Below are 12,112 nucleotides of genomic sequence, written 5' to 3' on the forward strand. Positions count from 1 at the left end.
GTTGAATCTGAGACTGGGCTTTGGTTATGGTTAGGGTGTAGTGGTACAGGGTTTGCAGGATCTGAGCTTTGGGGTCTTCACAATCTCTGCCCTTCTGTTAACTCCTGAGGATTTCTAGGAAGTCAGGGTGTATGGCATAGGGACAGGCTGTTGGTGGGAGTAAGAGCCGCCAGGGCAACACCACCGCATTCTTACAACCTGACAGCTCAGATACATTTAGAAGGAAAAGCAGTCAGTGGAGCTGCAGATAAGAGCAATTCCATGAGCATCTTTTGGGAAATAGATGACTGTCAGAACTGCAGAGCCCATATCATAGAAGGGGAGATAGGCAAAGAGTGCTTCTAGTGCTTTGGCCTAGTCTTCCTATTCTGCCTTATTGGGAATGCTGGGAATAGTGAGCTAATTTGGGTGTTGCAGCTACTCTGTGCTCTAAAATGATACATAACTGGTTCCTATGGGTTTTGTCTCAGACCTTGTCACTTCATTCACTCTGCTAAGGGTGTATGTTCCAGAACCACCCTGGTGGAGAGAAGGTTGGGTTTCTCTAGTCAGATTCTTTGGGGGAGATAAGATGGACAAGCATGGAACTGGCATTCTACTGTGTTCTTGTGTCAGGGTCTGGACCATAGCTGAGGGGCTCAGGTGAAGGCATGGTAATTGTTCATGTGTACATTCCTTCCTCCTAACTCAAAGTAGCCCTTGGGGTGGCTGTTTCCATGATCTGGATGAGGAAGTTACCTAATGAAGGTGAAGTCAATGGGCAATGTTTGGACTCTGGCTTATCTGGCAGTGTAGGGCCAGTTGGCCTGGCTGCCCAACCTGGGGGAGTAACTGATGCTGCTTACATCTTTTACCATCTCAAGGGGCGGGTGCCATCAGGGATGCTTGTGCTTGTGCTGTGTTCTCTGATCTGCAATAGGCCTTGTGCTTTGTTGAGTCTGAATTAATTGATTGTGGCAGTGGAGAGAATAGGAAGGGGCCTTCCCCTTCCCGTGTCTTGAGTCTAGAGGGAAAATGTACAGGGCCCATTTAGTACCCACATAACCCAGTCATGTCTGATGTCATGAAGGGCTTATCAAAGGATTTCCATTATTAGTCTACCAATGGGGGGAAAAATGAAAAGGAGAAAAGAAAATCAGTCTCAGATTTCTGAATGAATCCTTGGTCTTTAGCCTCACACAAATGTATCCAAAGTAGGACAGGATAGGCCTGGGATGAGGGTATATACAAGATGGACACATAAATCAGGGGCTACCCTAGGGCCAGGAGGCACTGGGTCATGTAGGCCTAGAAAGGAAGAAGAGGGCAGCACATACTTGAAGCCTCAGGCTTCAAGCAGAAAGGTTGGGAGTTCAGTCTCATCTTCACTTTGGGCTAGCACAGTTTCATACACTCAAGCCTGAATGAGCCCCTGTATGTCTGGGCCACGTGCAAGGGTATAGAATTGGGTAAAGAAGACATGGTCTGTGTACATCGGAGTTTTATGGAGATCAGGAATCAAGTTGCACTGAGTTCCAGTTGTCTCCACACACTGGGGCTTAAGCCATCTGTCTTGTCAGCACTTGAGCCTGTTGGGAGCAGGTACTCAGCTGGGAACAGGAGTGAAGGTAATGTATTAGGCAGTGCACATATATAAAGAGGCTGGGCAGCAATTCTGGTAAAGAGAACCACACGTGAATTCCCTGCAGGGAGGAAGTCTAGCACATTTGAAGATAAAAAGACCAGAGTAGTTGTCACAAAAGTATGTGACTTGATTTACTTTGGGAAATTCACAATTACATGTTAAAAAAGTACCACGGATGGTGGTACATGCCTGTAACCCAGCAGCTCAGGAGGCTGAAGCAAGAGGATTGCAAATTCAATGCCATACTGTGCAGTTCTGTGAGGCCCTGTCTTCAAAAAGTAATAAAGATCTGGAGCTATAGCTCAGTTTCTGGGCTAGCACAGTTTCATACACTTAAGTAGAGTGAATTACCAGTAACACCCACACACCCTGCCACACAAAGTGAAAGGAACTAGGCAAGGTGGTGCATACCTGTAACTCAGCTGCTTGGGAGGCTAAGGCAGAAGAATTAAAGTTTGAGGCCATCCTGGGCAATTTTGTGAGGCCCTGTTTCAAAATTTAAAAGGGTTGGGGCTGTAAGTCAGCGGTAGGGTACTTGCCTAGCATGTGTGAGACCCTGGGTTCAGTCTCCAGTAAGGGGGAGCACCTTGATCTAATAACCAAGGTGACTGTGATGATAACAGAAGGAGGGCAGGGTGTGCCTGGAAACCTCTGGACCCAGAGCATAGAAGGTTCTGATGCGTTTCTATATATATCCCAGTTAATTCTTTTCCCCATCTGCTGAGGATAAATGACTCAGCTTTTGGGGAACTCATTGTGGAACTTGGCCTTCAAGGTTAGTGTCCTCGGGAGGCAATTTTGATAAAAAGTTATTTCATCAGAGGTTTGCTGGCTAAATGTCATCCTCTTTTCCCCCACAAAAGTTAATTACCATGAGGTACACAGCTTTTGAAATGGACTGAGTGGCTTTATGTCCACTTAGGACAGTCATTTTTCACAAGCCTTTGAGAAGAAGTGGTCATTCATTTCAGAGGGTGAGGTGCCCTCATCAATAGACTTGCTGTGTGCCAGGCACCATGCTGGGCAGATGTACACTGTTTATTCCTCTCAAAACACCTTCAGAACTTGACAGATCTAACCTGTCTGTTCACCCACCTGTCTGCCCACAAACCTGCCAAGAATGAGTAGAGTTGGCATAGAAAGCATCAAGGGCAAGGATGTCCAGGCACTTTGAGAGGTCTTCAAGTGAGAACCTCAAGAGCTGCTTCCACAGGTGGCAGCACACCATGCACATACCCTTGTGTCGGGGTGTAAAAATGCCCCTTGCGGTGCCCACTGAGGGCTGTTGTGGCACATACATGCATCACTGAAGCAGCCCAACTCTGTTCTGATACCTCCTGATTCTACTCTTGAGTGAGTCTTGATGCAACATCCCCCAAAATTCCCATGTACACTAAATTACATAAGAATCTTCTTAAAATGCAGGTGCTTGTTCTGGAGGTCTAAGGTGGGATTCTGTATTTTCTGCTGGTCCTTAGAGCACAATTTGAGATCCATCACACACACCCATTTTATAGGTTGGGCGAACTGAGGCTTAAATTAAATATTTTTTATATTTATTTTTTAGTTGTAGTTGGACACAATAACTTTTTATTTATTTTTATGTGGTGCTGAGGATCGAACCCAGGGCCCCACGTGTGCTAGGTGCCCGCTCTACTGCTGAGCCACAACCCCAGCCCTTAAATTAAATATTTAGCTCAACACCATCATTCAACTGTGTGGTGTGTGATGTGGGAAGCTTCTCAATCTGTTGGACTCCAGTCTGAAAAGGAATGGAAGACCCTAGTTCAGGACTGTTAGGGATTTCCCTGTCACTTCTCAGGGTAGCCAGGGGAAGTATGGACATGGAGGTAGATTCAAATTTCAGATCAATAGTGATCAGTTTGCCAGGTGTAGTAGCTCACACCTGTAATTCCAGCAACTCAGGAGAATGAGGCAGGAGGATTACAAGTTTGAGGCCAGCCTCAGCAACCTAAAATTTTTAAAAAAAATATGAATAAAAAGGGCTGGGGATATGGCTCAGTGATAAAGCACCCCTGGGTTCAATCCCTGACAACCCCTACCCCGCCCTCAAAAAAAAAAAAACACTTTAGGGATTATAATAGGGATTGCATTGAATCTGTAGATAACTTTGGGTAGTATTGTCAATATTAGCAATATTAAAGTCTTCTAATCCATGACATGAAATTTCCATTTCTTTCTGTCTTCTTTAATTTCTTTTGGTGTTTTTGTAGTTTTCAGTGTGCAGGTCTTTCATATTTGTTTAAATTTATTCCTAATTATTTGGTTCTTTTTGATGCTATAGTAAATGCAATTGTTTTCTTACTTTGCTGTTTGGACTGGTGATCATTGTTGGTATATAGAAATGCAACTGGTTTTTGTGTCTTTTTTTGAATCCTGCAACTTAGTGAAAATCATTAATTATAGGATGTTTCAGCGGTTTTTATAACTAAGATCATGTTATCTGCAACTAGAGATTATTTTATTTATTTTTTTGTAAATTTTTAAAAAAGAGAGATAGAGGGGGGATAGTAGAGGATAGGAAAGGCAGCAGAATACAACAGACACTAGTATGGCAATATGTAAATCAATGGAAGTGTAACTGATGTGATTCTGCAATCTGTACACGGGGTAAAAATGGGAGTTCATAACCCACTTGAATCAAAGTGTGAAATATGATATGTCAAGAACTATGTAATGTTTTGAACAACCAACAATAAAAAAAATAAAATAAAAAAAGAGAGAGAGAACTTTTTAATATTTATTTTTTAGTTTTCAGCGGACACAACATCTTTTTTTGTATGTGGCGCTGAGGATCAAACCTGGGCCGCATGCACGCCAGGCGAGCGCACTACCGCTTGAGCCACATCCCCAGCCCAAGATTATTTTATTTTGAGACAGAGTCTCACTAAGTTATGTAGGGCCTCACTAAATTGCTGAGGCTGGCCTTGAACTTGCAATCCTCCTGTCTCAGCCTCTTTTCTCTTCTAATTTGGGTGCCTTTAATTTCTTTTTCTTGCCAAATTTCTCTGACTAGATATTCTAATACTATTTTGAATAGAAATGATGAAGTGGGCATTCTTGTCTTATTGGTAATCTTAGGAAGAGGACTTTCAGTCTTTCTCCAGTAAGTATGATATTAGCCTTAGTTTTTTCCCCGTCATATGTGCCCTCTATCATGCTGAGGAAGTTCCTTGTAGTCCTGGTTTTCTGAGTATTTTTTATTATGAAAATATGTTAGATTTTGTCAAATTTCTCTTCTGCATCAATTGAGATGATCATATATTTTTTCTATTAATGTAGTGTATTACATAAATTGATTTCCTATGTTGAACTATTTTTATTTTATTTATTTATTTATTTGTTTGTTTGTTTATTTATTTATTTATTTAAAGAGAGAGTGAGAGAGAGAGAGGGAGAGAGAGAATTTTAATATTTATTTTTTAGTTATCGGCGGACACAACATCTTTGTTGGTATGTGGTGCTGAGGATCGAACCTGGGCCGCACGCATGCCAGGCTAGCGCGCTACCGCTTGAGCCACATCCCCAGCCCTGTTGAACTATTTTTATATCCCAGGAATAAATTCCACTTGTCATGGTGTGTAATCCTTTTAACATGCTCTTGGATTTGGTTTGCTAGTATTTTGTTGAGCATTTATTCAATATTAATAAAAGATAGTGGCCTGTAGTTTTCTTGTAGTGACTTTGGTTTTGGTATAAGGATATAGTATGATCAGGATTTTACGAGAATGGCATCACAAAATTATGTATTAGTCAGTTTTCATTACTATAATAAAATACTTGAGGCTGAGTAACTTGATTTAAAAAAAAAAGAGGTTTTGGAAGCTCTAAGTCCAAACAGCATAATGCCAGCCCTGGTATAGATGATATGTTGAATCAGAATGGTGGGAACACAAGCAAGAGGGAGAAATCATGGTAAAGCAGGAAGCCAGAAACAGATTCAGGTGTCAGGCTCAGGATTTTATAACACTTTTCTCTTGTGTGACCTCAGAATTCCCATGAAAATTACCCGAATCCTTCAGATGATGATAGTTCCCCCAATGACCTAAGGACCTCCCACTAGGTCCCATCTCTTAAAGGTCCCAGTTCATTTCATATCACCACACCGGAGACCAAGCCTCCAACACATGAACCCTTAGGTGACATACCCAAACCAAATCCAAACTATAGCAAATGAGTTATAAAGTGTTCTTTCCTCTTCAATATTTTAGGAGAGTTTGAGAAGGATTGATATTAATTCTGCAAATGTTTGGTAGAATTCACCAGTGAAGTCATCTGAAATATTTTTTTCAGGGAGAGTTTTAAAATCACTTTCAATTTACTTGCTACTTATGGGTCTATTCAGGTTTCTCATCTCTTTTTTTTAAATATATTTTTGTTTTAATTGTAGATGGACACAATGCCTTTATTTTTTATTTGTTTATTTTTATGTGGTGCCGGGGATCAAACCCAGTGCCTCACATGCTAGGCAAGCGTTCTACCACTGAGCCACAACCCCCGATCTCCCATCTCTTCTTGAGTCATCCTTGGTAACTGAATGTTTAGCAGTTTGTTCATTTATTCTAGGTTAGTCAATTTGTTGCCATATAGTTGTTCATAGTATTATCTTATGTTTTTTATTTCTGTAAATTTCCTACTTCATCTCTTTGCCAATATGTGCACACATGCACACATGCTGGGGATTCAACTCAGAGCCTCACACACATGCTAAGCATATACTCCACCACTGAGCTCTACCCTCAGTCCCTAAGAATCCAACTGACAACTCTTATTTCTTCCTTCCTTCCTTCCTTCCTTCCTTCCTTCCTTCCTTCCTTCCTTTCTTTCTTTCTTTCTTTTTTCTTTTTTGAGACACAGGGCTTCCCTGTGTTTCCCAGGCTGGCTAGGAACTTCTGAACTCAAGCTATCCTCCTGCCTCAGTGTTCAGGATAGCAGGGACTACTGGCATATGCAACCATATGTAGCTTACCCTCTTTCATTTATGATTTTAATAATTTTAGTCTTATCCCTATTTTTATTAGTAACTCTAGCTAATAGTCCGTCAATTTTGCTGATCTCTTCAAGGAACAAAATTTGGTTTCATTACTGTTCTTTATTGTTCTCTATTTCATTTATCTCCATTCTAATCTTTATTATTTCCTTCCTTGTACTTTTGGCTTAGTTTTTCTTTCTCTGTTTCCTTAAATTGTACAGTGAGAAAATTGACTTGAAGTCTTCTTCTTTTATTTTTTCTTTTGCAGTACAGTTTCACTTTATCACTGAGCTACACCCAACCTTGTTTTGTTTTATTTATTTATTTAGAGACAGGGTCTTCCAAAGTTGCCAAGTCTGGCCTCAAAATTGCAATCCTCCCACATATCTGGGATTATAGGTGTGCACCATTGTGCCCAGCTCTTCTTTTCTGATGTATTATTTAGAGCTAAAAATTTCCCTCTTAGCCCAGCTTTGTTCGCATGTGGTATGCCATATTTTCACTTTCATCTATTACAAGATATTTTAAAATTTCCCTGTGGTTTATTATTTAATCCATTTGTGGCAAAAAGTATGTTCTTAAATTTCCATGTACTTATGAATTTTTCAGTTTTTCCTTCTGCTATAGAGTTCTAGTTTAATTCCACTGTGATGAGAAAAGATACTTTCTACTATGATTTCAATCATTCTAAGTATATTAAGGTTTTTTGTTGGTGGTGTTTTTTTTTTGTTTGTTTGTTTTTGTTTTGGTGGCCTAACATATTGTCTACCCTGGGAACATTCCATACATTCTTGAGAAAAATGTGGTCTACTGGTGCAAGGCACCATGCCTGACTTACAGAAAATGCCTTGAATGTCAAAGGCTAAACGAAGCCCCCCCACACACACACACACACGTACACGAAAAGACAGAGAAACATAAAAACAATCAAATGAAAAAACATACCTCTCACAGTTTTTTCTGATTGCTGTGAAACTTTTATACTTAGGTAGGTTTGCTCTGAGCCCAGGGATCAGCCTGAGGTGAAAGCTTAAGGGCTTTTCAAGTCTTTTTTGAGCCTGTGTCCTGCCCTGGGTATTCATGTGGCTTTCCAAATTCTCTGTAAGCATAGCTACTTATGAATGTCCTACTTTTCAAGCTTCTATTTCACAAAAGTTCTATTGTATGTCTCTACCTGTATTATCTTGACCCAGAAATGCTTTCTGAGCATTGGAATGTTTGCATTGGTCCTACAGGTATCCCCTAGATACAGGTCAGAAAAATTTAAACAAAAATTTGCCAAAAAAATCTGCCTTGCTGGGCACAGTGGCACATTCATATAATCCCAGTTACTTTGGAGGCCCAGGCAGGTTTGCAAATTCCAGGCCAACCCCAGCAACTTAGTGAGACCCTGTCTCAAAAAAAAAAAAAAATAAAAGGGCTGGAGGTGTTGCCTAGTGGTAGGTACCCCTGGATTCAATCTTCAGTACCAGGTGGCAGGGGGTGGGGATGGGAAAGTCCTTCCTTGCTCCCTCTGGATCAAGGGAGGGAAGTGGGAACTGTGCTGCTATTGCTTTAAGGGCAAGGCTGCTGTCATGTTGGGAAGGAGGTGGGGCAAGTGGGCGTGTAAAACCTTTCTAGTGTTTTCAAGTTGGCATTTTTTTGATTGCTTGGTTGCTATAGACCTTTGTTTCCTGGAGATACTACAAAGTTTGTTATGACATTTCTGATTGTGTTGTCAGTGTGTCTGGGAATGAATAAGAGCTTGGAGCTTCCTAATCTGCCATTTTTCTTATGGCACTTCTTTATTTTTTTTTCCCTCATGTTTGATGCCTCAGGACAAAAATATAGTTGCTACAGCTCCAGACTTTCCATCAACATCTAGAACAGTGAAAAGGAAGGAAGGCTGGAGTACCATACAGCTGCATACATCTCCTTTAATGAGGAAATTCAGAACTAGATCACATGGCCACTGCTAGTTGCAAAGTGGTCTGGGAAAGCAGGGAGCAGCCTCTCTTTCTTTTGAATTGTAGGCACAGTCCTTCACAAAATATAGAGTCTTGGTCCCAATAGCAAAGAAGACAGGGCTGGGATTGTGGCTCAGTGGTGGAACACTCGCCTAGCATGGGCGGGACCCAGGTTTTATCCTCAGCACCACATAAAAATAAAGGCATTGTGTGGTGTCCATCTACACCTAAAAAATAAATATTAAAAAAATATTAAAAAGAAAGAAAGAAAGAAAAGAAGACAAAGGTGCTATGGTAAATTGGTTATCCCAAAAGAGCCAGAAGTGGGGTTGCGACTATTCAAATTCATACTGGCCAGAGAATGCACACATGCCCAGTAATGGTAACCAGGGCTCCAGTCAAGTGACTGATTTATCAATACCACCTACCCTGCCTTACTGCCTGGACCCCCAAACCCTCTGAATGCTGCTGAAGTGCAGAGAAGCAAACTATCTTTATATCTATAGGGCCTGTCTACACATTAGCTGGGCAGACTCTGCTTAGCATCCACCCCAGATCCAGCCACAGAGGGCTACTTTGCTTCAGGGTGTGTTCCCTGACTTGGTGATGAGTGCATCTTTGGGACATTCTCTGGACTACATTTCTGCAATATTCAAAAAGAGAAAGTTAAAAATGAGGAATTGGGGGTTAGGGGTATAATTCAGCTTTAGAAAATGTGTTTAGCAGACATAAAGTCCTGGGATCAATTCTTAGCACTAAGAACTCTGCCCCTCATGAGATTTTCCAAAAATGAGGTGTCTTTTTACAGTTATTAAGTTAGTAAAGACTAATAAACATCGTACATGATGGAGTGAGACACTGCCTATAGTTGCTGGTATCAGTGGAGATAGTCATAAGGCCTTAGGAAATCACTGTGTGCCTGTCATCCAGGTTGGTATCTATCCTTAATTAGACACCAATAACTAAGAATGTAATAATCACTGATAATTCTAGATTAGCCTGAGGGAAGAAATGATTAGCTTTGTACTTGAGAATCATAATCATAAACGTGATTTGACTCATATATCTCATCTCTGAAAATTGAGGAAATAAATGAAAAAAAGAAGAAACATCATTAGTTATGAAGAAGTCAACCAAAACTTAGTTATAACAATAAAATATTGAAAACCAGTTCAGCTATTAGCATCAGGAGAGTAGAAGATCCATCGCTCTGTGGGTCATAATCAAAGATAAATGTGCTAGGGCTGGGGTTGTGGCTCAGTGGTAGAGCGTTTGCCTGGCATATGAGAGGCACTGGGTTCAATCCTCAGCACCACGTAAAAATAAATAAAATAAAAGGTCTTGTGTCCAATTACAACTAAAAAAAAATTTAAAAATAAGATAAATGAGGGCTGGGGTTGTGATTCAGCAGTAGAACACTCTCCTTGCATGTGCAAGACCCTGGGTTCGATCCTCAGCGCCACATAAAAATATATGAATGAAATAAAGGTATTGTGTCCATCTACAACTAAAAAAATATGTAAAAAAATAAGATAAATGTGCTGATCAGAGATTGAAAGCAGCAAAGAGTGTTTGTTAAAGGACTTAAAATCAGCATACTATAGTGATGCAGCCACATCAATGTTTATAGCAGCTCATATCACAATAGCTAGACTATGGAACCAACCTAGGTGTCCCTCAATAGATGAATGAATAAAGAAAATGTGATATATATACTCAATGGAATATTACTCAGCTTTAAAGAAGAGTGAGGGGAGGGGAGGGGAGGGGGGATAGTAGAGGATAGGAAAGGCAGCAGAATACAACATACACTAGTATGGCAGTATGTAAAAAAGTGGATGTGTAACCGATGTGATTCTGCAATATGTATACGGGGTAAAAATGGGTGTTCATAATTCGCTTGAATCAAATGTATGAAATATGATATGTCAAGAGCTTTGTAATGTTTTGAACAACTAATAATAAAAATTTTAAAAAAATGAGTAAAAAAAAATAAAGAAGAGTGAAATTATGGCATTTGCCAGTAAATGGTTGGAATTGGAGAATATCATGCTAAGCGAAATAAGCCAATCCCACAAAACCAAAAGCCAAATGTTTTCTCTAATGTGGATGCTAATTCACAATAAGGCAGAGGTGGGGCACTAGAGAAGAACAGTGTTACCTTAGATTAGGTAGAGGGAAGTGATGGGAGGGGAGGGTAGGGGATGTGGGGATAGGAAAGGTAGTAGAATGAAACAGACATTATTACTGTATGTATATGTGTGACTACATGACTAATATGATTCGGCAACATGTACATTCAGAAAAATGAGAAATTATATTCCATCTATGTATGATATATCAAAGTGCATAAATGCATTCTACTGTCATGTATAACTAATTAAAACAAATAAAAAAAATTTTAAAAAGTCAAGGGGAAGCTAGGCACTGAAGCACATGCCTGTAATCCCAGCAACTCAGGAGGCAGAGGCAGTAGGGATTGCAAGTTCAAGGCCAACCTGGGGGGCAATTTAGTGAGATCCTATCTCAAAAATAAAAAGGGCTGGGGCTGGGATTATGACTCGGCATAGAGCGCTCACCTAGCATGAGTGGGACCTGGGTTTGATCCTCAGTACCACATAAAAATAAAGGCATTATGTTGTGTCCATCCACACCTACAAAATAAATATAAAAAAATAAAATAAAAAGGGCTGGCTGAGCATGGTGGTGCACTCCTGTAATCCCAGCAGTTTAAGAGGCTGAAGCAGGAGGATCGCAAGGTCAAAGCCAGCCTCAGCAACTTAGTGAGGCCCTAAACAACTCAGTGTGATCCTATCTCTAAATAAAGTATGAAAAAGGGCTAGGGATGTGGCTCAGTGGTTAAGTGACCCTGGATTCAATCCCTGGTACTAGATAGATAGATAGATAGATAGATAGATAGATAGATAGATAGATAGGGCTGGGGGTGAAGCTCAGTGGTAGAGCACCCCTGGATTCAACAGTCAACCCCCAGTACTGAAAAAAAAATGGGGAAAGCAGGATGCCCCAGTGTACGTATCATGTAATCACAACTTGACACATATGCCAGGTGAGACCTGGAGGGACAGGTGCACAGCAGATGGTAAGATTTTGTGTTGTTTTATATCCCACGTCAGACCATGCTGCTTTCACATTTTTGGTGTTTCAAGAAAGACCCCACGAGACCATAAACTTGAGCTGCATCTATCTGTGGTATTGGGCTGGAAGCAGCTGGGCTCTGGTGGCATGGGCAGAGATAGGAGCTGACATATGGAAGACCTACTGCAGCAGGTAAGGAGCCCGTGACCTAGTACATGTGGTCCTGGTAAGCCAATTGAGTGATTTCTTGCTATCAGCGTTCTTTCTTGCTTTCTTTCTCATTTTTTTCTTTTCTCTTTCACTGGTAATTGAAAACAGTGCCTTGCACATGCTCCACAAGTGCTCTGTAACTGTGTTACATCCTTTTTGTTTTGAGACATTCTTGCTAAGTTGCCCAGGCTGGCCTTGAACTTGCAATCCTCTTGCAGCAAACTCCTGAGTAGTTTTGATCAC

Source organism: Spermophilus citellus, assembly GCF_964194105.1.
Source record: "Spermophilus citellus genome assembly, chromosome: 3".
Taxonomy (NCBI): Eukaryota; Metazoa; Chordata; class Mammalia; order Rodentia; family Sciuridae; genus Spermophilus; species Spermophilus citellus.